This window comes from Dromiciops gliroides, chromosome 2, assembly GCF_019393635.1.
Source record: "Dromiciops gliroides isolate mDroGli1 chromosome 2, mDroGli1.pri, whole genome shotgun sequence".
Lineage (NCBI taxonomy): Eukaryota > Metazoa > Chordata > Mammalia > Microbiotheria > Microbiotheriidae > Dromiciops > Dromiciops gliroides.
The window spans coordinates 270,565,865-270,592,821 of NC_057862.1; positions in this window are offsets into that span (position 1 = coordinate 270,565,865).

A 26,957-nucleotide genomic window follows, 5' to 3' on the forward strand; every position below is an offset into this window, starting at 1 on the left:
TTTTGTTTTGTTTTGTTTTTGTTAAAGGATAACCTCAAAGAGATTAAGGAAGAGAGGAGATGGCCTGATGATGTAGCAAGAGTGAGAAATAACAGCTGTATTGAAACAACAGAAGGTTTATAGAAAGACATAGATAAGAATAGCAGGATAAGAAGTTATGAATGGATTAACAATTTGCACTCACATCAATGAGGTCACATATGTACATTAATATAAAAAGTACATTTACATATCTGTCATGATCACTAATTATATTTTGTTTGTTAACCACCAGGTGGCTTTGGTAGCTACTATTCTGATCCTATTCAATAGTAAACATCCAAGCTGGCCCATTCCATGATCACTCTACCAGTTATGCAAATGTACTTCACAGGGTAGAAATGTAAAGGAAGTGTCCCACATTCTCTATGATTCTCAAAGAGACTGATTTTTCCATCCCTCACCTTTTTTCCCCCCTTGGGGTCAACTTTAATAGGAAAGGATGTGGATTTATGGATTTGAATACCTAATGAGAATAGGTGGAGTCCATCTACTACTGGCAAAGCCATAGCCTTCTCTTTGAAGTAGATATGTTTTAGTGAATTCTAGTCACATGACACTAGGAGAATGAAGTCAACTTTCCATGGCAGGAGATGAACTTTTTGAATAAATTGTGTGCAGAGTTTACTCAGCACAGAATTAACAAACAAATATATAATATGTAATTCCAATAAAAATGCCTAATAAAACATCCATTGAGCAAATGTGATCAAACTACTGTCTTAGACCCAGGAAGTTCAAAGAACAATGCTGCTTTATACACAGGGATTCTAGGGAAAACAGTTCAGTGCTCTTTTGAGTGGACACACGTATGATTACAACAGAATCTATCTTGGGATCCCAGCTCAGCCTGGGTTTAGAAGCCAGGGTTTGGAATCTGATAAGGTGGAACTCATGAATGTCAGAGTTTTTTCTAGTTATGTTACATGACTATTATCAGTGGCCTTTAAACATTTCTGTTTACAACTAGCCTATCACAGAGCAGCAAACTCATTATCCAACCCTGGCAATAAACAAAAACACCATATCAATACCATGTTCCTTTTTCAGCATTCAACTCAGCACCTCTCACCTTAAAAGGCAGAAGAAAAGATGGGAGAGGAAACATGAAATAAGTTATGAAGAGGGATAACACTCCATAGTCTTTGTTTGACAATATGAAAAGCTTCACTGCATTAATTAGCTGAAGAATGTCCAGGGGAGGGTAACCATGAAAATGTATTAGTAATAGTATTATTCCATTCCATGAGTTAGTAATAGTCCATGCCATATGAGATCACTGAAGCTTTGGGGGAGGGAAGTTTTAGATGAGTAATGAGTGTTGAAGACCGATTCCAAGGGTCTGAGAAGTGATTGAAATGAAAAAAAAGTAGAGGTAAGTGTTAATAGTTTTCTAAGTTTTTGTCTTGAAATGAAGGAGAGTGATAGGGCAATAGACTGAGGAAATCTTATGCTCAGGTAGAAGTGATTTTCCTTTTTTAATTGGGGAGAGCTTGGCAGAATGAGGATCAATAGATTAAATATACAAGGAGGTAAACTTTAGGCTTGTTTCTTTTGAAGGAAACATTTCCTAACAATTATTGCTCCCCAAAAGCAGAATGTATCAAGACTGGATTATTACTTCTTGTAAAATCCAGTTAAATATATCCACAGCATTCTTCTCTGCAGTAGTTTAGTATGAGAAATCCTTAACAATATGTTGACTTAACCACCAAATTCTCTTACAACTCAAAATTCTGTTATTCAGTGTTATTCTGTGAGCATTAAGTTAAGGAACTGAAGGAGGTGAGCCAGGAGAAGACTGGAATTGAAGGGAGAAGAGGAGGCAACTCTAATTATTTTCCTCAAGACTTTAGGATAGTGCCTGGCATGTAGTGACAAATACTTGTTGATTGATTGATTTTTTTACCTCACAAGAAACTTAAATTTGCCTCTTTGCGACTTCTACTCATTGTTGCACTCTGGAAACAAACAGAACAAGTCTAATCTATCATTCCACATTAACATTTAACAACTGCTCTTTGAGCAGCTGTCCATTCAATCAGATCTGAATCCAAATAATGGTAATATCCATATTTCTCCATCTCCTCCACAGGAATAATAGGATATAACTTTTTTTTTTTTTTTTTTTTTTTAGTGAGGCTTGGGGTTAAGTGACTTGCCCAGGGTCACACAGCTAGTAAGTGTTATGTGTCTGAGGCTGGATTTGAACTCAGGTACTCCTGACTCCAGAGCCAGTGCTCTATCCACTGCGCCATCTAGCTGCCCCAGGATATAACTTTTCAAAAGCTTTGTTAAAATCTAGGCATTTCCCTTGCATTTTCCTCATACACTAGTTTAGTAAACCTGTGAAAAAGCAAAATTAAGTTGGTCTGGCATGACTTGGTCTTAAGGAAGCTACACTTTTCCTTTTTTAATCACTACTTTCTAGGTATTTGCCAATCATTTTCAATGATTTTTTTTTCTAAAACTCCCCCGGGAGGGGGAGATGTTGAGTGTACAAGCAAGTCAAGCCGCTGTTACCACCTTGACAACACCCTCTCCTCAGATCATAATGGAGATAGCTGAGTCTTAAGAAGCCCAGCAATAGCAGTGCTCCTCCTAGACTGCCAGTCCTAGCAGCCATCATCCAGAGAATCACCCTTGTCAGTAGCTAGAGCTAGTGAAAACCTGGAAAAAAAAAGCTCTTCTCTCCAAAGTCTTTAGTACTGTCAAGTGGTTCAACATCAGAAATATATTTAGTTATTTTTTTTTTATTAGAGAAGATAGGTTTCCATTTGCTTGGGAGGAGAAGAAATTTCTTTCTCTTTAGATCATCCAGCTATCTTTTCTTCAAGAAAAGTCTCAAATTTGCTTTTAAACTCTGTTATCCTCCCCCTTTCTCATCCATGTAACACTCTTCCATTCCCCATCATCTTTTTAAATTTTATTTTAATTTATAGAATAAAACAAGCATTTCCATAAAATAGTACAATAAAAAGATGTTTGTACTTGAAACTGCAAATCTACTATGTACAAGTTTCTATCCTTTTCAAATATACAACTAAATCATCATGTACACTTCTTTTTTTTCTTCACTCTGCCCCCCCAAGATGGCTACCATTAGACACAAATAGGTAAAATTGTTCTATACATACAGCTAATTCACTCAAAGTTGTTCTTAAAACAATATTGCTATTACTATGTAAAATGTTCTCTTGCTTCATCTTGATAAGGGTCAAGTCTCCTCTTCTCTACCTCAGATACCCTATACTCCATTGAAATAATATTTATGTTTCTTTTACCAGCCTTCAATTCTTCCTAACATACTAGATTTTGGAGAGACATTCATCAAGTTTCTTCACTTTCTCCTCTAGAAGAGAAATTAGCCTACACTTGAAACACAGGTAATAGTCAGTTGGCTGTGGCAGAAATGCAAATATCACAATTAATTGAAAGTCACTGCACACTTTCCCTAAAGTTCCCCATAATGGTTGCAATTTAAAACCTTTTGGGGGGGGCAATGAGGGTTAAGTGACTTGCTAGTCATACAGCTAGTAAGTGTCCAGTCCTCCTGAATCCAGGGCTGGTGCTTTATCCACAGCACCACCTACCTGCCCCTAAAACCTTATTTCTTGAAATTATTTCTGGATATTTGCACCTCAACTCTAAGTACATGGTTAATTTTTTTTCTATCAAGTATCACTACTTAATAACTTGCCTATCTCACTCAAATTCTTCTCTTTTGTCTCAACAAACCCAGAGCTAGAGCCACACTCACATTTCCTTAAGTCTTCTATGAAGCTCTTGCCTGTTTTACCAATTTGTCCCAAACCAACAATCCACTCTTGGATTTACTTAATCTGCTACTTGGGCCACAGATCTTATTTTAACTTAGTCTCTTTTATCTAGTTACAAAGCTTTTCCTTATCTTTCCTGAGCCTATCTTTTTGAGTGGAAGTTCCCTTCCTTGTCCTCAAACTTTCTTTATAGTTTGAAAGTAGAACTTAATCGGTATCTGGAATTAAATACTGTTCTTCAAATTTTGCCAAATTTCTCTTCTTCACATTCACTTGTCCAAAGCCTTCTATGTCTCCTATAAGACTTTATTCCTCTTTTGGATTAAATTCTTCTCTCTTGTTCTTTCTTCCTCACTTTCTTCCATGAAAGCCAGGAATAAAAATCTGCATGCTCTTGTTTTCAGATGACATTGTACAAATTCCATCAAGTCCAAAAACACCGCAGAGTTGCTTAAATGAGACCCAAAATCACTCAAAAGAATTCAGCCTAGGATCTAATCATATTCCACCCAGCTGTCAAGATATTTTTTCTAAATCATACTTCTACTTGTATGAACTGATGTATAGTGAAGAGAGCATAATTAAGAGAACATCGTCACAATTCCCAGAGCAGCAAAACCCACAGAAGAATGTGCTGCAATCATCTTCTAATCAAGAATGGCTTGGAAGGTCAGGAGGAGGAAGCTGCTATGCTGAGACAGGAGTGGAGCTCAATACCACAGTCACCCTGACACAGATCCAGTAGCAAGAAGGCCTCACCAGAGAAAGAGACCCTCCAGAGCCTCTGAATCAGCTACAGCACCAGTGTTGTCTGGAACTAAATTCACAGTCTTTTGAGAGGGCTGAGCCCTTGGCAGGGGTAGACTGCAGGGTTCTATGCTGTTGTTGAGTCAGAACTTGTGTTTTTCATCCCTTCTGGGAACCAGGAAGTAAGCTTGAGTAGCAGGGGCCCAGGTAGGGGAGGGACATAGGCTCGTCAGAGCTGAGAACCACAACATACAAAGCTCGTTGATTAGCATGTTGGGCTGGGGTCATCTACAGACCAGGGAACAGGGCAGATGAGTGAAGAACCTGCTCCTCCCTAAATCATACCACTTGGGACCTTCTGAAGTGTGGGATAATGCAACCTGGAAATAGTGTCCCACTTTAAGGAGATAAAAGTCAAGTACAAGAAAGTCAAGATGAACAGACAGAGAAAGGTGAGGAGCAAAGAAAGTTTCTTTAGTGACAAGAAAGATTGAGGTTCACCCTCAGAGGAAGATGTCAACATCAGGGCCCCTATATCTAAAGCTTCTGAAAAAATATGAATTGGTCTCAGGCCATAGAGGTGAAGATAAAGTTAGAGAGATAAGGGAAAAAATGGAAAGAGAAATAAGGTTGATGCAGGAAAGTCATGAGGAAAAAGTCAACAACTTGAAAAGCTAAATTGACCAAATGGAAAAGGAGGTACAAAAGCTCTCTGAAGAAAATAATTGCCTAAGAATTAGGATTGAACAAATGGAAGCTAGTGACTTTATGAGAAACCAGGACACAGTAAAGCAAATCCAACTGAATTTTAAAAAAAAATAGAGGGCAATATGAAATATCTCCTTGGAAAAACAGCTGACCTGGAAAAGAGATCCAGGCGAGATCATTAGAAAATCACTGGACTACCTGAAAACCATGACTAAAATAAGAGCTTAGAAACCATCCTCCAAGAGATTGTCAGGAAAAATTACCTGATATTCTAGAAGCAGAGGGTAAAATAGAAATTGAAAGAATCCACCGATCATCTCTAGAAAGAGATCCCAAAAGGAAAAGCTCCAGCCAAATTCCAGAGCTCCCAGGTCAAGGAGAAAATATTGCAAGCAGCTAGAAAAAAGGAATTCAAATACTGTGGAGCTACAATAAGGATAACACAAGATCTAGCAGCATATACATTAAAGGACCGGAGGCCATGGACTATGATATTCCAGAGGCATAGGAACTGGGACTACAGCCAAGAATTATCTACCCAGCAAAACTGAGTATAATCTTTCAGGGGCAAAAATGGGACTTCAATGAAAAAGAGGACTTTCAGGCATTTGTGATGAAAAGACTTGAACTGAATATAAAATTTGACTTTCAGATACAAGACTCTGGAAAAGCATAAAAAGGTAAACAGGAAAAAGACTTCATGAGGAATATTAAAAGATAAAATTGTTTACATTTCTACATGGGAAGATAATACTTTGAACTCATAAGAAGTTTCTCAGTAAGGAATTCACAGAAGACGCAGGTCTGAACTAAATATGAAGGGATGATATCTGTAAAGCATTTATGTTTTGTTCTTTGTGAGGCAAATGGTGTCTTATGTCTGGAACTGAATTTGGGCTTGGGGCCTCCTGGGTCCAGGGCTGGTGCTTTGTCCACTGTGCACCTAACTAACCCCATGATGATATCTTTAAAATAGGGTTGGGGGTAAAGAAAGACTGGGGGAGGGGTGTAGGGACCAATTTTTACTTGGGGAGTGCTAGTTAAGCGGCTCGCCGCAATATTGGGGCAAGGATGGAAACCTGGCAGCCTCCCTCAAACAGAACAAGATTTATTTTAATAAGAATGAACTTAAAAAAAAAACCACACAACAGGATCCAGTGGGATCAAGGGAAGGAAATAAAAATGGGGAAAGGGAAATTATAATACCTGAAAAATACCACCACCCAGGAATCAGCTGAAAATACGCAGCAGAATGCCTCCACCCACTGGTTGTAGCCGTTGCCAGGGCTCTCACATCATCACCACTCGCCGATGCCTACATGGGCCTAGCAAAACTATAATGATTGGAATCCTAGTGAGGGCAGTCATGTGACTGTCAGAGTGGCCATTCCATTGGCTGGTACTGTGTGGGGTGTTTCTAGGTTTGGGGAGGGGAATTGGGCATTCTAGGTGGAAGCTGGAAAGCGACAGGCATTCTGCTGCGTATTTTCAGCTGATTCCTGGGTGGAGCACAGCATGGCCTGTGGAGCCCCAGGCTAGTGTGTGCTGAGACATAAAAACCTCAAATAACAATTAATTCTTTACAGGGGGAAGGGGAGAGATGGTCTGGAGAGAGGTAATTCACATGAAGGAAACAAGAAAAAGCTTATGAGGAGAGGGGAAGAGGGAGAAGGAGTGGAAGAGTGACTGAACCTTATATTATCAGAATTGGCTCAAAGAGGGAATAACATACATCCTCAAGTAGGTATAGTAATATATTTTTGTCCTGGGGAAGGGAGGGAGATAAGATGGGGGGGGGCGGAGAAGAGGGAAAGGATGGAAGGGCAGATTGGAGGAGAGAGTAGTACAAAACCAAAACACTTTCAAGGAAGGGTGAAGATGTTCTGCATAACTGCACAAGTATGACATATTGAATTGCTGATTCCATAGGGAGGATTGAAGAAGGAGAGAGGAAGAAAAATTTAGAACACAGAATAGCTCAAAGACCTTATCTCATCAGACTGGGCTCAAGGAGGGATAAACATTCACCACCCAATTGGGTGTGGAAAGTAGGAGGGGAATAGGATAAAGGAGGGAAGGGTGAAAAAAGGGGGTGCACCGCAATGGAAGGGGACAGTGAGAAGTAAAACACTTTTGAGGAGGAATAGGTTAGAAGATAGAATATAGAGTAAATATCATTGGAAGGAATAGGATAGAGGGAAATAGTTATGATGAATTGTTATAATGGAAAAAATGTATGGTGCCTATTTTGCTGGGCTATTGTGAAGAAAATTCTTTGTCAAGTTTAAGGTTGCTTTATACAGGTTATGATGAACAGGATATTATCAGAAAAACCTTGAAAGACCTACTTGAATTGAAGCAGAGAGAAATGTACTGTATACAAAATAACAGCAATAGTGTAAGATGATCTGCTGGGAAGCATGTGATTATTTTTCAGCAATATAACCCTGAATGACTTATGAAAATTGCAATCCATATACAGAGAAAGAACTGATGGTATCTGAAAACAGATGGAAACGCATTAAAAAAATTTTTTTTTGACAATTCCTTAATCTGAAGTTTTGTTTTTTAACTGTTTTCTCTTACAACCTAGTTAATGTGGGAATATCTTCCATGATTACTCGTGTATAACTTATTTTGAATTGTTTGAGTTCTTGTGGATTGGGGGGTAGGAAGGGAAGGAGGAAAGAGAAGTTGGAACACAAAGTTTTTCTTTCTTTTTTTCTTTTTAGTGAGGCAATTGGGGTTAAGTGACTTGCCCAGTGGTCACACAGCTAGTAAGTGTTAAGAGTCTGAGGCCAGATTTGAACTCAGGGTACTCCTGACTACAGGACCGGTGCTCTATCCACTGTGCCATCCAGCTGCCTGGAACACAAAGTTTTTAAAAATTGATGTCAAAATTTGTTTCTTGTTTTTTTTTACATATATTGGAAAATAAAATTCTATTCAACTGAAAAAAAGAAGTAAAGCTAGTAAATATGAGAGAAAAATCATCAAGGGCACTAAACAAGGTTAAACTATTTCTTATATGGGGAGATGATACATGTAGCTCATCAGAATATGGGGGTCATAAAGGGAATCAGAGGGCCTGGATGAGATTCTATTGTATTTTGTATAACCTCAAAGTAGAATGTAATGAGTGGAGAAGAGATGGTAATGGAGAAAAAGAATGGGCAAAATAATTTCAAATAAATGAATTGAACAAAGAAGAATGGTGTGGGAGAGTTCAAATGTTGACCACTCCCTCCCCCCACTACCCTTCCTTGTTATATAAGCTCTTGTTCAGACTCTTCAAGGGGACAAGGAAAGAAGAGTAGGAAAAGTATAAGAAAATAGGATAGAGAAATATAGAGTCAGCAGTCATACTCATGAATTTGAATGGGAACTAAGAGCTCACCTATACAATGGAAAAGAAATGGATTAGAAATGAGAATTCAACAATATATTGAAACCACCTGAAACAGAAATATATACACCAAGTTAATATGAGCGGAAGCTATTGACTTCTATTGATTTTATTTTTAAAGTAGAGGCAGCAATCATGATCTCAGATAAAGCAAAAGCAAAAACAAATTAAATAAAATAATTAACTTCAACAAAGTTGCAGGATGGAGACTAAACACATATAAATCAACATATCTAATATTACCAACCAAACCTAGGAAGAAGAAATAGAATGACAAATATATTTAAAACAGCTACAGACATTTAACATACTTGAGAGGCTACCTGCCAACACACCACACACACAAGAATGATAATGACACAATGTAAAACATTCCACACAAATAAATATATTTAATATGAGAAACATCAATTACTCATGAGTAAGTCAAGTCAACATAATATAATCACAATACTATCTAAATTAATTTACTTATGTAATGCTATCACAATCAAACCACTAAAGAATTGCTTCATAGAGATGGAAAAGGAATAACAAAATTCATCTGAAATAACAAAAGATCAAAAATATCAAGACAATCAATGAAGAGAGAGGGGGAGAAAGGGAAGGAAGGGAACTGAGCAGTGCCAGATCTTAAATTCTATAAAACTACAACCAACAAAACAATTTGGTCCTGGCAAGACACAGATTAGGTACATAAGATATAGAAACAAATATAATAATATATGCTTCAGTTTGTCCTTTTAAAATTTGAGTCATGGCAGTCTGTACGAGGTACTAACAATAGTTTTGTGGCAAAAACTAAACTAAGACAGTAATTGGACTGTATCACAGGTAAAGGTAGGCTTGCATTTGGCCTAACACACATGAGGGGATCTCCAGGGACCAATGGCAATAGGGGAAAACATGGAGTTGATCAACATCTTCTGAAAGCCATATGTTAGGAACTGCCATACCAGAGCAGTATGGTGCTAGACTTATGACCATATGACTATATTCACTCATCCTCCCTCTTCCCTTCCAGAGTAAGATAGATTGAGTCCAGGCTTCTCAATTAAAAAATACAAAATAATTTGGGGAGTCAATTTTTAATTTCACATGTCTCATACTATATACCAAGATAAGCTCAAAATGGGTACTTCATTTAGAAATAAAGAGTGACATCAGAAATTTGTGGAGCATGGAAGAAATTACCTGTCAGGTATTTGGTTTCAAGGGAAGGTTCACAGGAGGTAAAATGGATAATAATGATTACATTAAATTGAATGGAATTTTTTTTTTCATGAGGCAATGAGGGTTAAGTAACTTGCCCAGGGTCACACAGCTAGTAAGTGTCAAGTGTCTGAGACCACATTTGAACTCAGGTCCTCCTGAATCCAGGACTGGCGTTTTATCCACTGTGCCACCTAGCTGCCCCAATCCATCAGTTCTTTATCTGAAGGTGGATAGCATGTTCACTCATAGGTCTTTTGAAATAGGTTCTTAGTCATAGTGTTGATCAGAGTTAATAAGTCTTTCAAAGTTGGTTATTTTACTGATGGATTCAGAATGCATGATGAAAGAATATTTTCTTCTCTTTCTTTTCATTTTTTAAATGACAATATGGTTAATGTGGGATATTGTTTTGCATAACTACACACAATATAGATAGATAGATAGATAAAGTTTCCTTTGCCTTCTCAATGAATGAGAGAATTCAGAACAGAAAAAATGCAATTGAGTTGATAAAACAGGACTAATATACTTTTTCAATGAAAAAGTATCCCATATATAATGTATCCCAATAACCAATTCAAAAAATGGGAAAGGATTGAATCTAGAGGCAACACCTTTTTTTGTCAAGTACTTCAGCTATAGAGTCTCTTAGTTTACAAAAATGTCCCCTGTAACAAAATGACACTGCTAGTTAGACTGGGTCATTTATGGTTCAGATTTAGATAAGGCTGAAGTTCTAATGAGGATTATTTTAAACCTATATCATCAATTAGTACAGGTATTATGGGTGCATAGATCAGCAGACTAAGGGAAGGTTAGAATTACCTGACCAAAGTCTTCAGACCAGACCAAGGTATAAAGTTCTGATAAAACAGGGAATAGTTCCACATGTAGCCAGATAATAATGCCAATGATAAGCCATGTTACTTAGGACCATTTGTGTTTTATTCTCATTTTTTGCTTTCTATTTGATAATCTGTATTTTTGTTTACATTTAGTTTTGCTGTCTGACATATTGCTTAATATGACCCCTGTGTTTATTTCTATCCTCGCTTTTGTTTTGTGATTTTGAATGTACATCTTTGAAACACACATATAATGTATTATGCATGAAACTTTGGATCTTTAGACATGAAGACATTCCTTCAAGTTCTGTTTTGTATTGTGTTCTGTGTGTTGCATGTATTACTGATGTTTATTTGCTGTGCATGGCACAGAGCAATTGCCTTAAATATTGTTAGTCGTCTTTGCTATATATGTACACTTTAGTACTATGCTATATGTTAGGTTAGTTGCAGCTGATTTTGCAAGAGACTGAAAAATTCCCAACTCCAGGGAGGAATATAACACGTCTGATGGAGAGAGGGAATTGCTTGAACCTATATGGATTGTGGGATTTGCTTTCCATTATTTCTCCCATCAGATTATGAACCTAACCTTTTGTTTTGCCATGTGACTCAAATATCTGGCTCTTTAAAAGTAAGCAGGGGTTAAGACTCCATAGTGAAACATAGTTTTACAGAAGTATCCACTCATTTTACTTTAAATTAAAGCCCATCCCTAATGGCAGCAACTTATGGTAAATGACATATTAGATAACTGCCACACAGATATCTTCATGACTGGAAAGTTTTGGTTACTGAAATGAACTGATGAAGTATGGATCCAATATCTGAAAGGAGCCTAATAAGCCCTGAAAGGAAAGTTTATCTTTGGGAGGAGAGAATTTATTAGATTTTTAAAAATTTTTTTCACTCAAACAGCTCTTGATATTAATTTCTTTGAAAGTCAACCACTTTAATACCATCACATTTGATGGAGGAAAGTCTCTTACAGGATAGAGTCTTAGTAGTCATCAAATATTTCTTTCTTTCTTTTTTTTTAGTGAGGCAATTGGGGTTAAGTGACTTGCCCAGGGTCACACAGCTAGTAAGTGTTAAGTGTCTGAGGTCAGATTTGAACTCAGGTACTCCTGACTCCAGGGCCGGTGCTCTATCCACTGCACCCCCATCAAATATTTCTTAATGTCTCTTCAATTTTCCAATCTTACTGTGATGAAAACAATTCAAACTTTTGACACTTTACTCCTGGGCTACTACAACAGTCTTGACTGCCCTGTCTAACTTTTCCTGTTCCTAATCATGCCATAGCCAATTCAGTTAATCCTCCAAAATGACGTCTTTGATCACATTTTGCTCAAAATCTTCATGGTCTATGAAACAAAGTTCAAATTGCTTATTGTAGCAGGTAAGACCCTCTTAAGTATATCCCTGGAGTAAAGTCTGAATTCAGCCTAAAACCACACAGCTAGTTAGTAGAAGAATCAGGACTATACCCCAGGACTCCTAGTTGTTTAAAGCCTGCAATTTTTATAACTGTTTTTATATGATTTTGTTTAACTTTTTTCTTAGTTTCTTAGTAAAACTGTAGGAATCAGGAAAAGTTTCACGTGAAAGATAATGTTTCTGTTAGATTAACTAGTACAACTTGCTATAATTATGTTGATGAGTAAACTGGGCTCCTGAGGTTAAGTAACTCATTTAAAGTCACATAGCCAATAAGTGGGTCAGGATTCTAATCCAGATCTTATAACTCCAAGTTAAGTACCCCAAATTCAGCTCTATTTCTCCTATACTACACTACTTATGAAATGCAGACTTGTATTAGTAATCTTTCCAAATGCTGCCTATGTTCTATTTCCTCAGCTATTCTGTATAACAAACACTTGTTTTGAGATGCTAATCCCAACCTAGATTCACCATGACAAATAAGAATTCTCAAAACAGGGCTACTATTGATGTAGGAGGCAGAAAAGGGGTTAATAGAAAAAAAACCTAAGATCCAAGCTCTAATTCAGATATTAGCTCTAAAAGGGAGTCAGACCCCGGTTAATGGATAGCTTTCAAGTCAAGATGCTAGGTTCTCCTACCCACATAAATCAGTACCCATGACAGGAACAGAGGGAGCTATGCCAAGGAGACCTGAAGACTATAAGGATAAAGAAATTGACAGCCTATAGAAATTCAGACTAGAAATAAAAGAAAAATGATTATGTTTTGAAACTAGTCATGGGAACCAGAAAGGGAAAGAGGCCAAATTTGTCCCCAGATTCACCTTATGATGGGTAAACCCCCAAAACACACCTCCACTGAAAAAGGTACCCACCTCGGGGGTTGGCTTAGGACCTCAGGAACTCCAAATTAGGATAGGCCCTCCCCTGTACCTCCCAAAGGTGAAGAATATTATAATGAGTAGGACAGGCCCTCCCTTGTACCTCCCCAAAGGGGAGATTATTATAATGAGACTGATAAATCAATTTATCTATACTATAAATATAATTGTCTTTTCTTTCACTACTCAAGAGATACCTTTCCACTATTCTGGTTCTCTCCCTGTAGTCACTCACAGTATTGCAATAAAACTTGGGAAACCGAGTCACTGAGTTTTGTAATTCTTTTGGGATGACTCCAAATTCCAGCCCACGTCGCTATGTCTCCTTTGGCATTCTTGGGGTATTCCTGAAGGGTTGAGGGGTTGTCTTTCTAATGCCATAGGCTCAATTGTGTGTTCTTCTGTTCTTTCCTCTAAGTTGAAAATCAGTTTAATCAGTCAGGCTTAAATAGTTTTTTGAAAAAGGTATTTATTAAGAGTGGACATGGGGTTGGGTGGGAGGGAGGTAGGAGGGAGTAAGGGGTTAGAGTAAGAACAATCCTCCCTTCTTATCTAATCTCCTGGTTTTCTTCAAGCACCAGATAAAAAAACCTGTCTTCTATAAGAAGCCTTTCTTTATCTCCCACTTAATATTAGCACCTTCCTTTGATTGGAGATAGATAGAAGGGTGTATAAATGGATATATTCATCTGTATAGAGATATAATTTGTTGTTTATTTGTATACAATTGTTTGTATTTTATCAACTCCATTAGAGTTTTTTGAGAGTAAGAACTGTATTTAGCCTTTCTTAGTATCCCCAGTTTTTAACATAGTGTCTGATACACACTAAGTACTTAAATGTTTGTTGACTGACTGATATTTAGTACAAAACATCCCCCCAACAGCCTATCACACATTCTTCCATACATATATATGGAGTCCAGTGAAAAGTGGGCGCAAGCTTAGAGAAAAATGGGCTCCAGCTTATAATTCATGATGCCTTATGTTTGGAAATTCTCTCCCCTTTGTGACATACTCAATAAATTCCCTTTGGTGGCTTCTTTTTCAGTGTTCCTTGTGTAGTTATAAATCTGCACTCTATCCAGTTGCTGGTATCCCAGGTGACTGATAGGAAGTCAAATATCCTCTGGATTCTTCAAAGGTTGCAAAGGTCTTCTTGAAAAAGGTAGGGGGCAGGAGGAAAGGACAGCTAGTTTAGAAGTCTCTAGATGGAAATCTCTCATTCTTCATCCAAGCATTTCTTCATCTGGAGTTTTTACTGTCATTGCTATGCATGCTAAGTCACAATTAAAGTTGAGGGTTTCTAACTGTGCTACTGAAAATATCTTCCTCCTTATTTACTACTTGGTAGACTATGTATCTCTTAAAAAATTATGGTTCTCAACTAACTTGATATTGAATAGACAATTCCTAGGGAGTGCCTGAGTTCCCTCCACTTATGCAAACACTATTCCTGTACAAAGTCACTCTAAATCAACCAAGGGCATTTTCCACTTAATCTAAAATGGTTAACTGATAGATTAACTGAGTCTTGTTGTCACCTCATTAAGGTACCAATACATCTAGTTACTTACTTGTTACTTAGTGAGATGAGGTGATCTGATTGATTTACTTATTAGTGCCCTATATACAATAGATGCTTATTCATTGACAGATTATGTTGATTTGGGTGGGAAATTTCTAGAGTTATTCCTGCTTAAAAGCTACTCACTGGCTTTCTAGCCTTTCTAGGAACCTTTGCTTCTAGTCATGTTGAACTGTGGATATCATTACACTTTTTAATCAAATGGAATTAAGCATATTTTCTACCAAAGTCATTACCTTCTCCTTCAGCCTGTTAATGATGTATAGTCAAAAGAACATCAGCACAGGAGTCAGTAGACCCAGTTTCTAGTTGCCAGTTCTTCTACCTCTCTTGACCATAGTTTCCTCCCCAAAGAATGAAAATTTAAAATACACACACACACACACACACACACACATCCTAGACTGTGACCCCCTTACAGCTTTATAGGCATGTATAAAATAAAACATTATCAAGATGACTTATCTAAGACTTTTGCCATTACTAAAAGACTTCCCAGAACCACCACTGGTAATACACAGAGTAGGTTCTAACACAGCAGGGCTAGGAGTTGACTTTTCAGGGAGGGAAAGTATTATACTTCTCCCCCCACAGCAGAGGAATGACAGCCTTAATCAGTGTTATGTTTACAACTATCATCTTGTGGCCTTCATACCTTTCCTCTGGGCTTTCCTTTCCCAAAAGATGGTCTACCCCCAACACACCACCTGGCCCAAAGACACTTCCCCCATACGACTCCAAGAGTCATTTGAGGGATGAGTGGCATATCTAGGATCACCATGAGATCAATGATGAATTAGCATTCCAGTTATTTAATTTTAATTTTAATTTTTTTTGCCGGGCAAATGAGGGTTAAGTGATGTAACCAGGGTCACACAGCTAGTAAGTGTCAAGTGTCTGAGGCTGGATTTGAACTCAGCTTCTCCTGAATCCAGGCCTGGTGATTTACCTACTGCGCCACCTAGCTACCCTAGCATTCTAGTTATACGTGGTCTAATGGTAATCTCTTTAGAATCTACTTTCCCCTGCACTCCTTTTCTTCTGTGCTCCCTTGAATCCTCCCTTGCTGTTCACAAGCTCCCCCTCATCCTAGATTTCTTCTTGAATATCTTCCATCCTTGAGTGTTCACTGGAATCCATTTTCCCCCTCTGTCCTTTGCTACTCTCTCCAAGGTTGTGTTATTTTTCTCATACCACTTGTCTCCCAGATGCAGGTTGAGAAGCTGACATATCCCTTGCTTCTTCATTGCCACATTCACACCCTCTATTTGCCTCCAATTTTTAGCAACCATCTCTTTTCCTTTCAAGTTCATTCAATCTTACTCAGACCTTTGTTGCTGTTATCTATGTATTTTGAAGCCACTCACATCTCCAATAAGTTTAATAGTCAAATCATAGCCTTCTTTCTTCATGCCTGTCCTCATTAGGTCCTCACCCTTATCAACTCCCATAACTTCTGTTTCCAGGTTATCCCAACAATGAATAGGAATAGTCATATTTAGACAACCCTACTCTGACCCCTGTGCATTCAACTATGCTGGAATTCCTAGTTACAAATATGGTGTTATACAGGGGAAGATGACATATCTTGGGGAAAAGGAAGAATGTACAATGATGTACTCCCATTACATTCTGGAAAACTGAGCCTTCTGTCTTCAGGCACTTTCCTGAGTGGGATTGCCCACAATCCAAAAGAAGATTAGGAAATTTTCCTGGATGTTGCTGGAAAATTCACTATACAGATTCCATCACATTCCTATTCTCCACAGATCAAGAAGTACATATCGTAAACATCTACAGCTATTGTAAGAGAAGCATTATATCCATAGATCCCAATCTTCCTGTAGAGAAGTAAACTAACCTCACATTCTTATTAACAAGTCTATGAACACATAAGCCATAAACATATAGGAAACTAAATTTTCACGAGTTCAGGCATTTTTTTCTTAGAATTATTCATAGCCTATGAAAAAACAAAGGTGGGAGAGTAGATATATTCTTCTATATGTGTATACACACATATTCTATCTATATACATAGATAGAATATATCTACTCTCCCACCTTTGTTTTCTCATAAGCTATGAATATATATAAATATATATGTATATATACATATAAATATCTAATATTTTCATGGCCTAATTTTGAAGAAATAGGAAACAGGAAGAAAGTAACACAGAACTATTATAACAATATTTATACTTGACAAGATATCAATAGCTATTGCTTTAAGAGGAAATTTTCTCCATGTCCAGTGAGTTTGACAAACTTCTAATTACTTCAAGAAACATCCCCTTAAAAAAAAAAAAAGAATACAAAATGATCCCAAGGCCCTCAAGCATGAACTATCACCCAAAACTTGGTTAAATACACAGGTCAGTTGTTTTAAAAAAATCAGTTCTTACCAGTGCCTCATTACTTGCCAGGATGAGCCAGGTCCCAGAGAGTTTATCATTTAAGGGGAGAAAAGGGAAAGGCTGTTTACTAGCTTGTAACTGTGCCCAAAAGTAGTCTGGAAGACTACTTTCAGCTTTATTCACTCTCCATTTCCCTCTCCTTCCCCTTTTCTTCTCCTGGATAGAGAGAGGGGACATGAGGAAGAAAGAAGCAGATTGGTTGTCCATACAAGGTAAACTATTTTAGGTGACTTCATCCTTGTTTTCCCTTTGGATATACATGGAAGAAAATCTGGAATTCCAGAAGGAAAATATGTGGTAGGAGATCATCAATGTGCCTCTCTTGACTGACATAAAAAGGAAAGGGTTAAGCTTCATGGCCTCTAAGGTATGTTCCATTTCAAATCTATGATGCTATAACTAAATTGAACTAATTCTTAAAGAATTTTGCAGAGGTATCTTCCTTTTCATTTCCATTTGTCTTTACTTCATAAAAACAGAATCACTGTTGGCTGGCAGAGTGAGCAAAGCAGTGGACCTAGAGTTAGAAAGTCTTGACTTTTTTTTTTTTTTTGCAGTACAAGGAGGATTATGTGACTTGCCCAAGGTCACACAGCTAGTAAGTGTTAAGTGTCTAAGGCTGGATTTGAACTCAGGTCCTCCTGAATCCAGGGTTGGTGCTTTATCCACTGCACCACCTAGCTGCCCCATGCCACCTAGCTGCCCCTTGACTTATAATATGTCTCAATCATTATCTGTGTTATCCTGGGCAAGTCACTTTACCTATTTGACTCAGTTTCCTCATCTACATATTGGGAATAATAATAGCACCTACCTCTTAGGGTTGTTGTGAGGATAAAATGCATGATATTTTTAAAACTCTTTCCAACTTCAGGGCAGCTGGGTGGTGCAGTGGATAAAGTACTGTCCCTGGATTCAGGAGTACTTGAGTTCAAATCCGGCTTTGGACACTTCACCTGTATTAGCTGTGTGACCCTGGGCAAGTCACTTAACCCCCATTGTCCTACAAAAAACAAAAACAAAAAAACAAACCAGAAACAAAGAACATGACAAAACAAACAAACAAAAAAAACCCTTTCCAACTTTAAGGTATTATATAAATGTCATTGTTGTTATTGTTATTATTTTACATTTATCAGTGATTCTCTGACCAAACTCTCTGAAGAAAGGTCTGTTACATTTCCATTTCATTTTTTTTATTCTGCTTGACTGATTCTTGGTGTCTCATGGATTCCTTATCTTCCAACTGTCCCACTTTAATTTTTAAGGCATTGTTTTCTTCAGTGAGATTATGCACCTTTTTTTCCATTTGGCTAAGTGAATTTTTTAAGGTATTGTTTTCTTCAGTGAGATTATGTAGCTTTTTTTCCATTTGGCCAAATGAATTTTTTAAGGCTTTGTTTTCTTCAGCTTCCTTTTCCAAGCTGCTGATTCTTTTTTCATAGGTTTTTTGTTTTGCTTTCATTTCTCTCCCCATTTTTTCTTCTACCTCTTGCAATTGATTTTTAAAATCCTTTTTGAGCTCTTCCAGGAAGGCTTTTTGTTCTTGAGACCAATTCACCTTCCCTTGTGAGGCTTCAGATGTAGACAATTTGAGGCTATTGTCCTCATCTGAGTTTGTGTTGGCTTCTTCCCTATTGATACAGAAGCTCTCAATGGAGAGGGCTCTTTTTTGCTTCTTACTCATTATGGCAGCTTAATTTATTTATTCTTTAAGTTGAGGTCTGCTCTGGGGGCACCAGGGTCCCTGTTTTGGGCTTCTTGTGCAGGTGCTGTGTGACCGGGCTTTTACTCTGAGGCCTTTATGGTGTGTGGAGATCCCCCGCCCTGCACTTCCTGTCTGATTGTGCTCCGCCAGCCAGGCACCAGACCCTGGCGTCTGATCCCGCCGTTCGTGGCCCTCTCGGCCGGTGCAGGTAGGTTTTTCCACTGTCCTTCTTGGCCACCAGATTTTTGAACCAGGTTCCGGGAGCCTCAGTTGTTCGGCTGTGGCCCGAAGCTCCTGCTGACTTGCCCCGACCCCCTCGGCGCTGGGTTGCTGCCCTGCGCTGGGCCTCCCTTTTGCCCGAGTCAGACCGACCTTTTCCTGAAGTCTTCTAAATTATCTCTGGTTGGAGGACTGTGTCTCTCTGTCTCTTTGCAGGTTCTGTAGTTTCAGAATCCGTCCAGAGGCTTGATTTAATGTTCGTTTTCAGGGAACAGAAGGAGAGCTCAGGCAGCTTGCTGTTTCCTCTCCGCCATCTTGGCTCCACCCTCCGACAATGGATTTGGATGACGCCAACCAATCACCTTGAAGCAGGGTGTAAGGACCGCCTCTATTCCAGATGTATAAAAAAGCTTCCACAAACAGCTTGGGAAAGGGTGTTCCTGATTAAAGCAGGCTCATGGAGGAGGACTTCAGGAAGAACCCAACCAGGCTGGAACTCTAGGCTAGACTGGAGCTGAAGCTTCTGATTTAAGGTGACCACAATTTAGATTTTAAACATCACAAAACCAAAAGCCACAAAGGCCTCAGAGCAGAAATCCAGTGACCAGGCAACAGTGGCCCCTGTTCCACAGGAGTAGACCTCAAATTTAAAAGTAAAAAACTAGGCCAGAAACAGAAAGGGCCCTTACCATTGAGAGTTTCTTTGGCAACAGGGAAGACCCAAACGGAAACTCAGATGAGGACAATACTGTCAAAATGCCTACATGTGAAGCCTCAGGGGCAGAAGAAGAATTGGTCTCAAGACCAAAAAGCCTTCTTGAAAGACCTCAAAAAGGATTTTAAAAATCAAATAAGAGAAGTAGAAGAAAAAAGGGGAAAAGAAATGAGAGAAATGAAAGTTAGACAAGAAAATATGGGAAAAAGTCAACAGCTTGGAAAAGGAAGCACAAAAATTGACTGAAGAAAACAATTCCTTAAGAAATGAGATACTGGGGCAGCTAGATGGCGCAGTGGTTAAACCACCGGCCCTGAATTCAGGAGTACCTGAATTCAAATCCGGCCTCAGACACTTGACACTTACTAGCTGTGTGACCCTGGGCAAGTCACTTAACCCCCATTACCTGCAAAAAAAAAAAAAAAAAGAAATGAGATACCAAGAATCTGTCAAACAGAATAAAAAGAATGAAAAAATAGAAGAAAATGTGAAATACCTCACCGGAAAGACAACTGACCTGAAAAATAGATCCAGGAGAGATAATTTAAGAATTATTAGACTACCTGAAAGCCATGATAAAAAACAATACCCTAGATACCATATTCCAGGAAATTATCAAGGAGAAATGCCCTGATACTGTAGAATCAGAGGATAAAATAGTCATTGGAAGAATCCACCAATTACCTCCTGAAATCCACCCCAAAATGAAAACTTCAAGGCATATTTTAGCCACATTCCAGAATTATCAGATAAAGGAGAAAATACTGTAAGCAGCCAGAAAGAAACAATTTAAATATCATGGAGCCACAGTCAGGATTGCACAGAACCTGGCAGCTTCCATATTAATGGATTGGAAGGCTTGGAATATGATATTCTGGAAGGCAAAGGAGCTTGGATTGAAACCAAGAAGTAACTACCCAGCAAAATTGAACATTATCTTTCAGGGGAAAAGATGGACATTCAATGAAATAGAGGATTTTCAAGGTTTCCTGAAGAAAAGACCAGAACTGAACAGAAAATTTGATCTTCAAATATAAGACTAAAGAGAAGAATAAAAAGGTAAACAGGAAAAAAAAAGTAATTTGATAAGGTTAAACTGCTTACATCCCTACAGGGTAACATAATATTTATAACTTTTGAGGATTGTATCTCTATTTGGGCTGATAGAATGAGTATACAAAGAGGATATAGGTATAAATTGACTTTGATGGGATGATATAAAGAAAATTAAGGGGTGAAAAAAGGAGTGTATGGAGAGAAGAGGAAAGGGGAGGTGGAATGGGGTTAATTACATCATATGAAGAGGTGCAAAAAACCCTATTACAATAGAGGGAAAGAAGGGGCAGCTAGGTGGTGCAGTGAATGGAGCACAGGCCCTGGAGTCAGGAGTACCTGAGTTCAAATCTGGCCTCAGACACTTAACACTTACTAGCTGTGTGGCCCTGGCAAGTCACTTAATTCCAATTGCCTCACTAAAAAAACAAAACAAAACAAAAACAAAACAAAAAACAATAGAGGGAAAGAAGGGAGGGGTGAGAGTTATTTCAAACTTACTCTTATCAGATTTGATTCAAAAAGGAAATAACATATACACTCATGTGGATAAAGAAATTTAGCTTACCCTTCATGGAGGTAAAAGGGTAAGGGGGACACTGATAGAAAGGATGGCAGAAACAGGGAAGGAAAAGGGAAAGAAAAAGGAGGGGGCTGAAAAAAGGGAGGGCAATATGTTTACAAGAAACAAATTTCAAGCAGAGAGATACAAAGTGAAGGTAAAAGGTTGAGCAGTATATATATTATGTTTCAGCTGAAGTAAAAAAGCAGGGGTCCAATCCTTATCTCAGACAAATCAAAAGCAAAAATAGATCTAATTAAAAGAGATAAGGCAGGAAGCTACATCTTGCTAAAAGGTACTATAGACAATGAAGTAATATCACTACTAAACATATATATGTACCAAGTGGCATAACATCCAAATTCTGAGAGGAGAAGTTAAATGAATTACAAGAGGAAATAGACTGCAAAATATAGTCTCATTCTCACTGGATAGCTTTCCCTCACCACTGATTCCTTTTCATTTAGACTTTTTCTTATTTGGTATAATTAATTTAAAAAAAAATAATTTATCTAGTTATTTAATCCCCCCTCCCTTTTTTCTCTTCAAGGAAAGCTCCCTTTCCTTTCCCCCTCTTCAACTAGTTCTGTTCATTATGGTTTTCTTTTCTTTTTTTTTCTTTTTATTGTGGGGCAATGAGAGTTAAGTGACTTGCCCAAGGTCACACAGCAAGTAAGTGTCAAATATCTGAGACCACATTTTAACTCAGGTCCTCCTGAATCCAGGGCCAGTGCTTTATCCACTGCACCACCTAGCTGCCCCCTTGTTTTCTTAATTTCATTTTTTGAACCTTTTTCCAGATAGTGTTTCTCTCATTTTCTTTACTATCCATCTCCTCTATCTACTCCAGACCTTCCTTTTCTGGTTCATGACCCCTATACTCATCTAGTCCTTCTTTATTGTTTGTATTCCTCATGTAGTCAAAACTTCCAAAGTGTGTATTCTGTGCTCTCCTTTCTAAGAAGTTTCAGCCCTTGACTTGTAGAGTTCAGTGCAAGAATTCTCCTTTTCTGTTTTGCCTCACTCCCAGAAAAACGTGAATTCCTATAGGAGACAGAGAGAACAATGCTCCATGACCTATATCCTTCTTCTGGTCTCTTTCATTCCCCATTTGCCTCAAAATCTCTCCCTCTGTCCATACTCTCCAGTTCCTCCAGATAGTTGCTTCCAGGAATTCCAGTTTCCTTATCTGGAGGCAGTACAAGTATTTTTTTTTTCAAGTACCAAGTACCTGCAGACAATACCCAACACATGATCCCCATCATCCTCCTTGAAGAACATCTCTCTTTGCCCATGAGAGCATTTCTCAGATGAACACCCTCTCACCACCAAAACAAGGCCTTCAAAAGGCAGGGGTCTTTTGAATCTTTTCCTCCTCTTCTTCCTCCTCCTCCTCACCCATTCCCTTGTAGGTTCTTCTCTTCCTGAGAAACCACAAGGATCAGCTTTTCTCATTGTTAACCTTGATTTGACCTGAACACAAAATATACTCACCTTTATCCTTTTCCTTCCTTCCCCTCTTCCAAGTACCCTCTCATTTTGTAACAAACATACCTTGATTTACTTGTTGACAGGGTGTCACCAGGGTCTGTCCAAAATGCCACAGGCCTGCCTTTCCACTATCACCTCCACCTGACTTCCTCCTTACCCCCATCTCCTTGTATATATTTTAAAAATAGTGTCTTACTGGCCTCTCTGCTGTTACTCTGTTGCTGTTGCTGTCTTTGGCTGCTGCATTCATTTACCCCTCTTGCATTTCTGTTTTCTGAGATGTTGGAGAAGCAAATAATCTCTTTAGGTCTGTTTTTTTCCTAAGACTATTTTGAATGCCTCTTTATTATTGACCATCCTCCTTTTTTCATTTATAATTAAGCTCAGATTTGTAGGATTGGTCAATATGGGCAGCATCCTAAGTTCCATTGCTCTTTAGGCCATATTATTCCATTCCCTTCTGTGTTTTCCAGTAGAAAAAGAATAGTCTTGTGTTATCTGAATTTCCTTTCCTTTGTATTTGAATATATTTTTCCTAGTCACTTGCAGAACTTATTTCTGGGGTGAATTGTTAAATTTAACTGCTTTCTGTTTTGGAGTTTGCGGGTTTTTTTCTGGAGGCAATCTAAGATTTCTTTTGATTGGTATTTTTATTTTCTGTGTTAAGAAGTTCTAGGCAGTTTTATTGTGTTATTTATTGCATTATGCTGTTCAGGTTTGTTGACCTGTCATGTTACTCCAGGAGACCTATTTTCCTTAGGTAATTTGTACAAGCCTATCTTCAAGATCAGAATGTTTTACTTCAATAGATAGCATGCTTTCTTTTAATATTATTGCTTTCTTTATTTTTTTTCCTAGATTGTACTTCATTTCTGTGTATTTAAATTCCCGATCACTTGACATCTTTTGGGGGCTTTTTGTTTTTGGTTTTTTTGTGAGACTTGACAGCAAAGATTCAAGTTTTTTCTATTCTACCAATTTTTTTATTTTTTATTTTATTCTTTTTGCTGTACAGATCATATTCTGCTTATAATTTTCACTTCTCATTTAATCTACTCAAGAAAAGCATGTTTTCATTCCATGTTTGCCTCAAATTCCATAGAGTCATCTGCTTAATGAAGTATTGGGTGATTTTGCTTTGTTTTGCAATATTTATTCAGAAAGGCCTAACCTCATTTACCAGATCAGTTAGTTGTTGTCTGATATCACTCCTCCCTTTTGTAGCAAAACTCCTTGAGAATGTCACCTACAATTAATTGATGCTTCTACTTCTCTCACTCTCTTCTAAACAACTCCATGCAGTTTGGCTTCCAGTTTCATAATTCAACTGAAATTGTTTTCTCCAAAGGTACCAATGGTTTCTTACTTGCCTAATCTAATGGCTTTCTCAATCTTTACCCTTCTTGATATCTCTTCAGCCTTAGACACTACTGAACACCCTCTTTTTGATACTCAGTTCTTTCTAGGTTTTTGTGACAGTAAGCCCTCCTGGTTTTCCTCTTACTTGTCTGATCACTCTTCTCAGTCTTCTTTGATGGATCTTTATGCAGGTTGCTAACCATGGGTGTTTTCTAGGACTCTGTCCTGGGACCTCTTCTTTATTCTCTCTATATTATTTTCTTTTATGATCTCATCAGCTTCCATAGATACAATGATAATTTCATTGTAGATGATTCTGAGAGATATTTATCCTTCCTGAACTTCTCTGCTGACCTTTAGTCTCTCATGTCCAACTACCTTAAACTCAACATATCCAAAATGTAACTTTTTTTCTTTCTTTTTTTTTGGTGAGGCAATTGGGGTTAAGTGACTTGCCCAGGGTCACACAGCTAATGAGTGTTAAGTGTCTGAGGTCATATTTGAACTCAGGTCCTCCTGACTCCAGGGCTGGTGCTCTATCCACTATGCCCCTTAGCTGCCCCCAAAACATAACTTTTTATAATGCATTCTTCCTGACTTCATTATAAGAGAAAGAAGGCACCAGCATCCTACCAGTCAAGTAAGTTTGCAATTTAGACATCATCCTTGATTCCTAACTCTCATTCAGGCCCCATATCTACCTTCACAACTTTTCTTATAAATGCCCTCTTCTCTCTTTTGACATAGCCACCCTCCTGGTGAAGACTCACATCAATACCTGCACTATTGCTATAGTCTCCTGCTTGGTCTCCCTTTCTCAAGTCTCACCTCACATCAGTTCATATTCAGTTCAGCTCCTGATGTAATCCTCCTAAATTACAGGTATGACCATGTCACTTCTACTCATTTAACAGTGTATACCTACTACCTCCTGGCTTAAATATAAAAATAGGAAATCCTCTCTTTGCCTTTTAAAGCTTTTCACAACCTAATGACTTCCCACTCTATGTACTTCACATTTAAATGACACTGATTTACTTGCTCCATCTACTGACTGCATTTTCACTGGCAGTCCTCCATGCTTGGAATGCACTCCCTCTTCAGCTCTACCTCCTGCCTCTCCTGGCTTCTTTTGAGTCTTTTCTAAAATCCCACCTTCTCAAAATGACTTTCTTAGTCTCCATCAAAGCTTTTAGTTCCTTCCCTGAGATTACTTCCAACTCTCTCTCTCTCTCTCTCTCTCTCTCTCTCTCTCTCTCTCTCTCTCTCTCTCTCTCTCTCTCCTTCTCTATCCCTCTCTCTCCCTCTCTCCATAGCTGTTTGTATATTGTCTTTCTCATTACAATGTGAGTTCTATGAGAGCACTGACTGTTTTTGCCTTTCTTGCTTCTCAATGGAGAGAGGGAGGAAGGGAGAGAATTTGGAACTCAAAGTTTTAAAAATGAATGTTAACAATTGTTTTACATGTAATTGGGGAGGATAAAATACTAAAAAAATCATAAAATGCATGTGGATTTGACTTAGAGTTGATTAGCTATATTATCATACAAGTGGTGCCTCTATATCTTGTCCAAAATGATATGGAGAGAGATTCTGTTAAGTATCCTGAAATGCAGATATACTATGCCTGTTGCATATCTTGGGTCAGTCTAGTTATACTTTTAAAAATGAAAATAAAGCAAATGTGGCATGATTCAAGCAATCATCACTACCTTTTTACAAACTATACTTTTAATACATTATATAATTTTTGTCAAGAATAAAAGTCAAGCTTTTGTTTTAGATATAGCCTCTCTGGACATGTTGACTTGAACTACTTGACCATAGTATGATATTTTATAACCTCAAATATGTACATGTTTCTTTCAAATATAGTTGGCCATTAATTGTTTGACTTAGAAGCCATACTTTTTCTCATGAAATCTGTTTTGTATAATAGCATAAGCCGTGCTATCATACAGGATAGGAGAGGAAGAGAAGCTGAACAAGAGAGATAGAAAAGAGAGAGAACAGGAGAGATTGTAGAATAATTAGAGGGAGAGGGATGAAGAGAGAGAAAAGGGAGAGAGAAAGAAAATTGTTTAGAGCTCTAGACTTGGAAAACCTTGTTTCAGATATAGTTTCAGGGATTACAAACTTTGCGTCACTAGGTTAGTAAACAACTTGAGCCTCTTCTTAGGATAGGCATAGACAGTCCTACATGCATTGCTGTAGAAAGATCTGATGGTAAGACTTTCCCCACACTGATGAAACAACAAATTATTTGCATACTTGTTTAAGCACACACGTATATATTTCCTTTCAAACAGATCTCATTTTAGAAGTGCAGCTTAGGGGGCAGCTCAGTGGTGCAGTGGATAAAGCACTGGCTTTGGATTCAGGAGGACCTGAAATAAAATCTAGCCTCAGACACTTGACACTTAGTAGCTGTGTGACCCTGGGCAAGTCACTTAACCCTCATTGCCCCATAAAGCAAACAAACAAACAAAACAATGGAAGTGCAACTTAAATTTGGACTTTATTAAGACAAATTCAGTATTTTGTTCATCTTTTGAAACATAAGAACAGGTAATGAAGCTGTAGTATTCAAAGTTGAGCACTTCGTACTACCTGCCTAAGGCAGTCTTTGCTGCATTCCAAGGGGTTCCATATCCATGGGTGATCTATAAAATAATTGTTAACTTTTTCAAGTACTCACCAGAAGCGTCCAAGGAGGACAATCTGGGTCTGTGCTCATTTGTTTGCTTGTTATTAGAGAAGGATTAGGCATTGCAGTCTA